Source organism: Dermacentor andersoni, chromosome 11 (genome assembly GCF_023375885.2).
Source record: "Dermacentor andersoni chromosome 11, qqDerAnde1_hic_scaffold, whole genome shotgun sequence".
NCBI classification, from domain to species: Eukaryota; Metazoa; Arthropoda; class Arachnida; order Ixodida; family Ixodidae; genus Dermacentor; species Dermacentor andersoni.
In genome coordinates this window covers 13,055,231-13,066,090 of record NC_092824.1, presented here as the reverse complement: position 1 = coordinate 13,066,090, position 10,860 = coordinate 13,055,231, and the positions used below count along the sequence as shown (strand labels likewise).

General features: G+C 42.7%; 1 protein-coding gene across 1 annotated transcript in view; it reads left to right on the top strand.

Annotated features, from left to right (window-relative positions):
- The first annotated feature begins 5,161 nt into the window (after positions 1-5,161).
- LOC126517916 (arylsulfatase B-like) overlaps positions 5,162-10,860 on the top strand; it is a 315,163-nt gene continuing 309,464 nt past the window's right edge. Inside the window, exon 1 of the mRNA XM_050167747.3 lies at positions 5,162-5,259. The gene's annotated coding sequence lies outside the window, so the exon portion shown is untranslated. The remainder of the gene's footprint in view (positions 5,260-10,860) is intronic.

Genomic DNA, 10,860 nt, shown 5'->3' with positions numbered 1-10,860 from the left:
TAAAATTATTCTTTTCTGCCTCAGTTGTATTTCCCTGAACATTGTTCTCGTATGTATAATTTGTATGCATATCAAATTTCTTTTTGTCTTCTGACGTGCTTCCTGAACTCCTTCTTTTTTCTTTGTGAAATGTAATGACGAATGTTCGCGATATACCATTATGCAGATGTTAATAAGCCGTTGTTGTGTGTATGCTGTTTACATATGTCTTCCAGCAGTGTCCTGTAAACACAATATCATTACTACAGTTACGTGTTCACATGTTTTGGGAATGTGCATATTTATACGCCACAAAGATGCTTGTAGTTATACGTATTATTTTTGTACAATCAAAAAATGTTTTTTGCTGTCGATAGCTGAACTGTCTGCCTTTGTGGAATATGTTTTATTTTTTTTTGGGGGGGGGGGGGAACTAGTCAAGCTGTCTGTTACAGCTTTTTTTCCCTTACCTCCCCCATCACGTTGATGGAAAAAAAATAAAGGTTATTATTATATCTTACAAATGCATATCTGAAGTAAGTGGCTTGGAATGCAGACGGCGTGTCCCGTGGTGGAACGACGAATGTAGGATCACTCGTAAAAAAACAGAACAGAGCGTGGGGGCTGCTACGCGCTTCCCCACTGCAGAGAATCTTATCAACTTTAAGAAAGTAAAGTCCCAAGGCAGGAGAACCCGCCGACAGGCCAGAAGAGAAAGTTAGCCGAAGTTTTTATCGAGTATTAACTCGTTTACAGATGAGGCCAAAGCCTGGAACAGGGTTAATAGGATTAGAGGGCGGCAAACATATTCACTCCCTTTGGTAAATACACAGGGTGATACATGCAAGATCAGGCGGACTCACTTGCGGAGCACTTTGAGAGCATGTCAAGTTGAATTAATTAATTTATTTATTTATTTATTTATTTATTTACTTATTTATTTCTCCTGTTTCTCAAACCATTATTCGCAATCCTTTCTGAAGTATAAAAAATAGAAGAATGTGCGCCACTTATAAAAAAATGTCGACAATAGAATGAACCGTACAACTGTCCTTTTAGTATTGCTGAGTTAAGAGCTGCCTTGAGCGCATGGAAGATCTCTGCACCGGGATCTGACAAAATCATGTATGAAATGATCAAAAACTTACCCAATGACACCCAAGTTACACTACTCGCAATTTTCCACACCATTTGGGCTGCAGGATGCCTTCCAACTGCATGGAAAGAAGTCATTGTGGTCCCTGTTTTGAAACAAGGAAAGATCCTTCCTCAGTGGCAAGTTACCGCCCGATAGCCTTCACAAGTGGCCTTTGTAAGGTATTTGAAAAAATAATTATCGGCGACTCATTCATTTCCTTGAACTAAGCAAAACGCTTGATCTCTATCAATGTGGCTTCAGAGAAGGGCGCTCCACAACTGATCATCTTTTACGTATTGAAGGAAATATCCGGGACGCATTTATACATAAACAGTTCTTCTTATCGATATTTCTTGATATGGAAAAGGCATATGACATAACGTGGCGATACGGCATCTTGCGAGACTTATCGGAAATGGGCATTCGTGGAAATATGGTAAATATACTAGAAAACTATTTGTCCAAACGTACCTTCCGCGTTAAAATCGGCAATGTATTGTCGCGACCTTTTATACAAGAAACTGGTGTACCTCAAGGAGGTGTGCTTAGCTGCACGCTCTTTATTGTGAAAATGAACACCCGTCGTGCTTCATTACCGCCAACCATTTTTGTTCTGCTTACGTAGACGACATACAGATAGGTTTCAAAACCTTACAGTATGCGAGAGGCAAGTACAACAGGGCTTGAACAAAGTGTCCGAATGGGCAGAAGAAAACGGATTTAAAGTGAACCACAGCAAAAGTTCTTGTGTGCTTTTCACAAGAAAGAGAGGGCTCATTGCAGAACCCAGTATCGAAATGTATGGTCAGCGAATTCCTGTGAACAAAAAACACAAGTTTTTAGGCATCATACTTGATTCTAAATTGACTTTTATTTCACACATAAAATATCTCAAGGTCAAATGCTTAAAAACAATGAACTTACTGAAACTTTTATCCCACACAACATGGGGCAGCGACAGGAAATGTTTAATGAATCTTTACACGAGCCTCATTCGATCACGATTGGACTATGGTGCCGTGATTTATCACTCTGCCACCCCGAGCGTGCTAAAGATGCTAGATCCAGTCCACCATCTAGGAATCCGACTGGCCACTGGCGCTTTCAGAACAAGTCCCATTGGAAGTTTATATGTAGAAACAAATGAGTGGTCACTTCATCTGCAGAGAACATACATCAGCCAAACATTTTCTGAAAGTTCACTCTAATCTTCAACATCCGTGTTTTAATACCATTAACGATATGACATATGCGACACTCTTTCGCAATCGTCCCTCCGTAAGACAGCCTTTCTCGCTGCGTGGGAGGGAGCTTAGTGATGAAATGCATGTCCCACTCCTCGAGCTTTGCCTAATGCATCCAGCCAAGCTGCTACCTCCTTGGGAGCGACAGCTGCTACAATGCGATATATCTTTCCTGCAAATTACAAAGCACGCTCCAGAGATTGAAATCGAAATGTATTTCCTGGAACTCCAGTTCAAGCACTCCTGCACGGAGTTCTACACAGACGCATCGAAGTCACACGACGGGGTGTCCTATGCAGGCGTCGGCCCATCCTTCTCGGAATCCTATGTACTACATCCGGAAACTAGTATCTTTACGGCTGAGGCCTACGCACTATTGTCGGCTGTGAAGCATATCAGAAAATCAAAACTCCTAAAATCAGTTATATATACGGACTCCCTAAGTGTTGTGAAGGCCTTGATGTCATTCTGTAAGCACAAAAATCCAGTAATTAATGAACTCTATTCCGTTCTGTGTAAAGCGTTTGTATGTAACCAGCATGTCATCATATGCTGGTTTCCAGGTCATAGGGGCATCGAAGGTAATGTTCTGGCGGACCAGATGGCCACGTCAATTGCATCGCTTTCTGTTAATCCCACCGCTGTAGTCCCTGTCACAGATCTGAAGCCCTTCTTACGGAGAAAACTACGAAACCACTGGGCAATGCATGTGGCACGCCGAAATAAACAACAAACTGCATGTGATAAAGCCACAGTTAGGTTCTTGGCCCTCCACAACAAAATCACGGCGAATAGGTGTCCTATTCTGTCGTCTCAGAATAGGACACACATTTGGCACGCATAACTTTTCACTCACTGGAAATGATCCTCCAACCTGTGTAGATGCGGGGAGAGGCTTACCGTCCTCCACGTCCTCCTGGAGTGTCGGGCAGCCGAATCTAAGAGAAAGAAACATTTTCCCCTAGCATACCGGCAGCACATCCCCCTTCATTCTGTAATGTTACTCGGCCCAGAACCGCTATTTGACAGCAACGCAGTCCTAGGTTTCCTGAAATATGTGTTGCATGTTGTTAGCCCCCCACGTTTGTAGCGTCTCCTCTCTTCAGAGGATGCCGCTGTAATAGCTCTTTATTATAGCACATGCCTCTAGGCCCTTGTGTTTCAAGGGCTCTGGCGAGGCAGCAGTGCTCCAGGTAATTTTACCATCTCATATATTTTCTATTTTGCATCATCCTTTCACGATGGATTTTAATGCTCATAGAACACGTCATTTGTCGTCGACATAATCTTATTACAGATAGATTTTATGCACTCTGGAGCAACTATATTAATGCCCCTTTATAGCCACGCCACATCAACTTCATAGAACTCATACCTACACTGAAACTCATCGCCGCGGACCTGGCGCTCTTTGGCCATACCTGGCCCTTGCGCCAATAAAAACATTCATTCCTTCATGCTGTAGAATTCCTTAATGTTGCCCACTATGTCGTTACGGATTACGGATCCTACCTCGTATGGCTTCTTGCCTGGGAGACCTCTATAGCAGAGGACATGGCCGTTAGTGAGCATGGTATCAGCCGTTGTAATTTTACCAAGGCCAATGATATACCAAAGCATGTCTGAGAGTTCCTCAAAGAGTCCTGCTAAACTAGTCTTACTCAAGGTAGTTCGGGTGTTTAAAGTTGCAAGGGTCAGTTGCCATTGGCGGCCTATCCGAGTCCAGAGATTCTTAGCACCCTCTGCTGCGTTACAAATCTGGCCGCCGCCTTGGTCAGGTGCTGTGGACTGAGGGCCATGGGTTAACTGTATGAATCATGAGTGAGGGAGTAACCGAACACTGCCCCAGGGAGGCCAATTCCTGCTCTGATGAGGGCGTGTCCTTGTTGAAGCTGAGTAGGTCGTCCTAATCTGGTAGCACCCCGATTAGCATAGCCCAACTCGCTATCGCCATCTTTGGCCGGTGTCAGGCGTCACTCCAAACGTGCAGAAAATATAATAAATAAATAAATGATTGTGCGCCAGGAACACGACCTAATTATGATTCATAAGGCACGCCAAAATGGGAGACTCCGTAATAAGTTCAACCACCTGGGCTTCTTTGACTGTGCGATATATCAGTGTTTTTTGCATTTCGCCCCATCGAAAAGCCGCTGCCGTGGCCCGGAGACGAACGCGCGACCTTAGCAGCCCAACGCCATAACTACAAAATAACCTCGGCGACTTCTCCTCTGCTCTCTCTCTCTTGCCTATTACCACGTATAGATGCACATTCTACAGGATTCTCTTTCTTTTGTGCGCGTGTATGGCATAGCATTTGCAAAAGTAGTAAATCAAGCGTACGCGAAGCTGTTGACATTTCTTCAATATAGGAAGATCGCTATTAGATAATGCCTGCCTAGAACGTTTTTTTTTCCTTTTTTTCTTTTTGATGACGATGTCGTGTCCAACCAGTCCAGCGCGCAGTGTCAGTCAGTGATGAAAGCTGAGGGCCGCTCTACAAACCCTGATATGACAGGGTTGTCGCGACATCAAAGCCCGCCGCAAGTGTCCACACAAAAGATAATTTACGGCCTGACAGAAAAGCAGAATAAAAAGTTGGGAAGGAATGGATTTATGCGTTTCTGCCAGAAAGGGCGACAATAGCACCGGCGCTTCTTCCCATCTGTATTTATGCTGTTTCTTTTTCATTTTTCAATGGAGACAGGATGATGCGAGAAAGCTTTTTTGATCCAGTGTATCGGTGCTTACATATAGTAGCCACCGCACATGCGTTAAAGAATGTGGCTTACACCGTAAAGCCAACTTTCCAACGAGTGGTCGGCGTGTTGAGTTTTGAAAACCCTCGCAAGCCGGAGGCCTGCCGCACCTCGTGGAACCGGCCGACATTTTTACAAGGTGAGCGGCTGTCCCGAGGCCTAGCGTTGCCACTGAATTGAGACTTGGGTGAGCAGGATGTGATCCATTGTAGTTAAACAGTGCAAAAGCTAAAAAAGGAATGAAGTAAGACACAAGCACTGTCGTCTGCTGTGCACTCTAACTAGAACAAATATATATTCACTGATAATTAGGAAGAAGTGTCGTTATGTTAATTTTAAAAATATCAACTATGACTTCACTCATCTGGGAAGCTTGTTCAGTAAAATACATCCTTGTTGTTTTGAAGTGGAACGAATATTTCAAATTTCGAGTTTAACGCACTGCTTCCCAGCCCTATTCTTTTCGCAAGCAAACAGATTGATTAGAATGCACTGCCCAAGGGTTCTCATTGGTTGGAACAGCGCGTTTGTTATACTGGCAGATTTCTTTACTTATTTGTTGTCACCTTCCTATATCTTTGTACATAAACTTTTTGTTCTAAATGCGACTACAACATTCTTTGGGAACTTCACCTACTTACTGGATTGTCCGTCTGTATGCAACCGAAAAGTGGACCGTGATCATGATCAGTAAGTCTACAGTAGAATCAAAATGGGTTGTGAATACGACAGGCATTACCAAATCCAGACGGTTAGCTTACCACTGTCGTTGAAACCTAAACTGTGGAATAATTGCATTCTACTGGTGGAAATATATGGGGCATAAACTTCGAAGTTAACAAAAAAAACCTCGAGAAAAAGTGGAGAACCGAGCAAAGAGCGGTGGATCGAAAATGTTAGGCGTAATATTAAGAGACAGGCAGAGAGCGGTGTGGATCGGAGAGCAAGCGGACCTAGACGATATTTTAGTCGACAATAAAAGAAAAAATAAATTCAGATGGGCAAGCCAGGTTATGCGTAGAGTATCTATGGGTAAGTGGGGGAGTATTGGAGTCACTGAATGATGGAAAAAAGGGAGGGAAGCGCAGCCGAAAACGGCAGGAAATCAGGTGGGGTGATGAAAATAGTAAATTCGCAGGCGCAAGTTGGAATCAGCTAGCCCAAGACAGGAGTAATTGGTGACCGCTGGGAAAGGCCTTCGTCGTGCAGTTGAAATAAAGATAGGTTGTTGATGATGACGAGTTTTCTCCTAGCTTAGAGCCCTGTATATGTGCTGGCGGCTGCTCTCTCACCGAGCAGACGAAATGCCTTCTGACTATGTGCCCAAATAGATAACTTGTTGATGGCTATTGTCTGGCCTACACTGTCGAAATATACGCCGTTGTTTTTACTGTACTTTTCCCGGCCTTAAAGACTCCCAACTATATTCTGAAAAAGAAATAAACACACGGACATCCGCGAGTTCATTATACAGTAGTGGAATGACACGCTGCCATATTTACAGATAGTACCTGTAAAACATATAGACGTGTGTAATTTGATTCGACGCCACCACAGAAGCACGCCGTAGCGTTTACAGTGACATTATGTAAACATTACTGACGTCTGTTTTGATCTCATGGCATCGCTATTACAGGCGGCCGTTTGTTGGCTTTGGTAATTTATTTCCGTAGCACCATAATACGACGCCGTCATATTTAAAAGAAGTTCAGCAGTTTTCCTGTAATTTCTTGAGTTATCTACATTTATCTCTCATAATGGAATACGAGCAATATTTTGTGCGAGGACTGAATTTTCAATGAACTCCGTGGTATGTCGCGAATTTGTGACATCCAGCACTTAGGCGTAAAAATTGTTGCACACATATATAAAAAAAAAGAGGCAGCCTGAGGCGGTTCCCCACATAACTAGCGCAAGACTGTTTATTTTGCGCTAAACATGCCCACATATATAATGAATGCCCGAGATGACTTTTTCTAATAGCGTATGGCTGCTGAAAATATTGAGAACAGTTGACACATTTATTTGCACTTTGCAATTTGCGCATACACAAGAACTTTTGCACGTTGGTCGCTTGCACGGTTGGCGCGAGCTATTCATGACTGGACAGTCTGGTGTTGCCAGTACTTACGCAGGCAGGGGCACCAGGAACGTGTGCTCCCACTCGTTCCTTCAAAATTTCTGTGTTCCTTCGAAATTGAGTGCCCCAAATGATAAATGTCGCGAATCGGCGACATACCGAGGCCAAAGCGTCCTTTGGAAACAAACTGTTCTCAAGCTCACCACATACCCGTCGTAATCTCGGATGTACATAATGGGAAGAAAATTTTGGAAACATAAACTGGCCTTCTTTGTGTTCACAACAACTGTAGGAAGTAGTTGACGTTGCACGTTTGAAACCTTCACCGATCGCGACTCCAGAAAATAGTTGCGAGCCTCCCGATGTTGCTCCTAGATGGCACCGCATGACGGCGCTGGAAACAACTGGTCTTCGCAGATGCTTCACAGCCGGCAATTAAGCCAGGAAACATACTGCCATGGCATCATCATAATCACCACTACCATCATCATCATCGTGCCTGTAGTTTTGTAAACTGCAGGACGAAGGCTTGTTCCAACGATCTCCAAATACACCCATTTTGCGCTAGCTGATTCAAGCTTGCGCCTGCAAATTTCCTAATTTCGCCACCCCACTTAACTTTCTGCCATCCTACACTGCGATTCCATTCCCTTGGTAATGGCATAGGCAGCATTTGTTCGGTAATTCGCGAGTTCGCAACTACTCACATTAAAGGCTTAATCATGGCTATTAGAGCATACCGTTGACTCCAAAAGTCTTCTCTATTACCACACCAGGCAACGTTCCCGAATTTGTCATAAAGTTTACGAATTTGAGCTTGGCTTAAAATTTTACAAATATTGCCTCACGTTTACAAAAAATAGGACCATTTCACGAATTGTTTTAAAGTTGCTGATGATAGGGGCAATGCCGTAGGTCAGAAAAGTACATACAGAAAAGTAACTGTAGCTGTCTGTTTTTTTATTCTGTGACAGCACTAGTCGCATTAACCTTGCGGGATACTTGCTCCGAGCAATCTTGTTCCGAGAAGTTCGCGCAGAATGTGAATTCGCTAACCGCCACCGGAAAAGTGACTGTCATTTCAGAAATTTGTGTTGATTGTCGGTCTACAGCTGAATGTTTGTTAACGAATGATCTTGTAAAAAGGTGTGTGCTACGCGCAAACTTTAGGGGTACCCACAATTTCCGGAAAAGTCTCAATATTTTGGTGGAAATGAGAACACCAAAGTATACCGCGGTATAACCAAACATGCTCTGCGCTGTTAAAGTAGGAATGGTAACTACAAATTGTCATATAAACTCGGGGAAAACGGTATAACGTAATACGTGGAAGCACAACGGTGTTACTATGGCTGGATTATTGCAATGTGGTCGCATATTACTGTACATGAGTAGGCGTTTATAAGTAGGCTTTAATAAGCATGAGTAGGCCATGCATGTTGTTCAAAATCTCATTATTTGTTGAATAGGCGTTTGTGCTTCATTTATCATGTATTACAATTCATGACAGTTCACGCTTACAATCAGAGCTCTTTATGCGGCTACGAGTAGAACAGCGGAACCGTGGTGGCTTTCATATTATGGCAGCACACATTACGCTTTTTCGCGTACTAGTTCATGTGAACGTAAGTTCTGATTGCGCATTATATAACCAGTTCCTCAGTTCAGCTCGCGCATATTTTCAAGAGACGACGTGCTTCCAGACGACAATACGCTGAAGTATGCATCATGTGTAAAAGTACAGTTCACGGTAATGAAACTCGTTTCGCATTCGAAAGCTTGGCTTGGCTAAACATAACTTGCCTTCACTTGTGCATCGCCCGAGCAGTTGGACAGAAAACTACGGAATCACTTAGCGATTATTGGAAATAATTGGGCATTTCCGCAAGCATGATTCACCTGAACATTAACTTGATAAACAAGATTCTTTTCTTTTGGCATTTTCCGCTCTTGCCTGCTTCCGACCAAAACCAGTACACAATACTTATCGCGTTCACCTCTCACTGTTTCTGACATAACAATACACAAACACCATCGCGACTTGTGATAAAATGACAAAAATTCTGATATAAAATGTTTTTTTTACGTTTTCCATGGTACCAATTGAAGTTTTGGACGCTTTGACTTGTAAACTTTTCGGATAGCGTAAATATTGGGTGCCGACAAAATGCTTCCTTTTGCTTTCCTCTAACCCCCTCCTCCCCTCCCATCCTTGTCATGTTCACAGATTTTTAAAAAACAATTATTGTTCAAGGTTAGCAGGCATAATATTACCTTTGCTGCAACGCCTTTCTGCTTGACGAGTTGCATTGCAGTTTGAAATTAGAGGTTTTCATGAACGCCAAGACAGTTAGCAACATCTTGAAAAGAATGGCTGGAAATAAAAATGGAGCAAGACCTCATGCCCACATAACAGCATACTATCCGTTAATAGTAGTATATTGGAAGACAAAGCAGCTGAATAAAGAAGCCGGGAAGCAGTTTCAACTAATAAACTAGGTAAATTGGTGGAAATAATAATTAACAAGCTTATTTGTGAAGCGTTTGGCTGTAGTGCACAAAGCATAAGAATTGATTGGCAAACTAAGTCTGCGCATACAAAAAGACCAACAACTAGCCTGTCTACTCATCACCGGCACCATACGGTACAATAAAGCCCGAAATTATTGAACTTTCGTGGAAATAATTTGACAATTTATGACCAGACGATATGCTCAAGAAGGAAAGTGAACAGCAACCTTGGCATGCAATGACCTATGTACCAGCCGCAATGAAAGCATGAACATGCACTTTATTCTGCAATAGTGACGAGCGCTGCTTCAACAGGAAAAGTGCTGTTGGCATAAACCTATGCTGAATAAGTGACCAGGTACAGTATAAATAGTTTAGCGCAAAAAACTGTTTACTGGCAGTGATAAAGAAAAAGGCCAATTGAGGCTGTACTAGCAATATTGGCGAAGTCCACGCTGAACAATGCAGGATGCTTCAGTTGTGGTAGAGGAAGTTAACACAGCGTAAGTTCTGTAGCATAAAATTATTTGTGCAGTGCAACCTCGCTACATCATCGTCCATTTTAACTCTGGCACTAACAAACACGGATTTGGAACGGAAGAAAGAGTGTCATACCAAACTGTCCCAGCCTGCCTCTATGATCTCATGCTCAAGGCTTCGTACCTTTCTGTCACCCGGTAGTTTTGCCGTTGACATTTTGCCACGACCAGGGCTGGTTTCGGTGATTACTCTAGAAGGCAAAAATATAACTACAAAAAAACCAATTTCGAGCCGAAGTTTTAAAATTCATAAATTAAGGTGCTAAGCGGTAAAACTTCATCTGCCACATAGTAAACAAGATGAAAGAGAACGATGTGCATGAAAGACACAAGGCTTCATGTGTAAAAGACAAAGGGTTGGTAGTCTAAAGTATGAACTTTCCTATTTGTCGATAACTATTGTTACCTTTAACTCTCGATCAAGCTTCAGTGAAGAATGTAGTTCACTTCCAATTTATACAGTGATGCTGGGATTTCTGATAACATGAACGAAGTTACATATTGTCTTTCCGTACGTAAATTTTCAAACCATGCTTGGATGTCTAGGCACGGACTATTTATCATTATTCTAGAAACTCGATCTGATACGTTCAATTCTAAGCAACTGCAT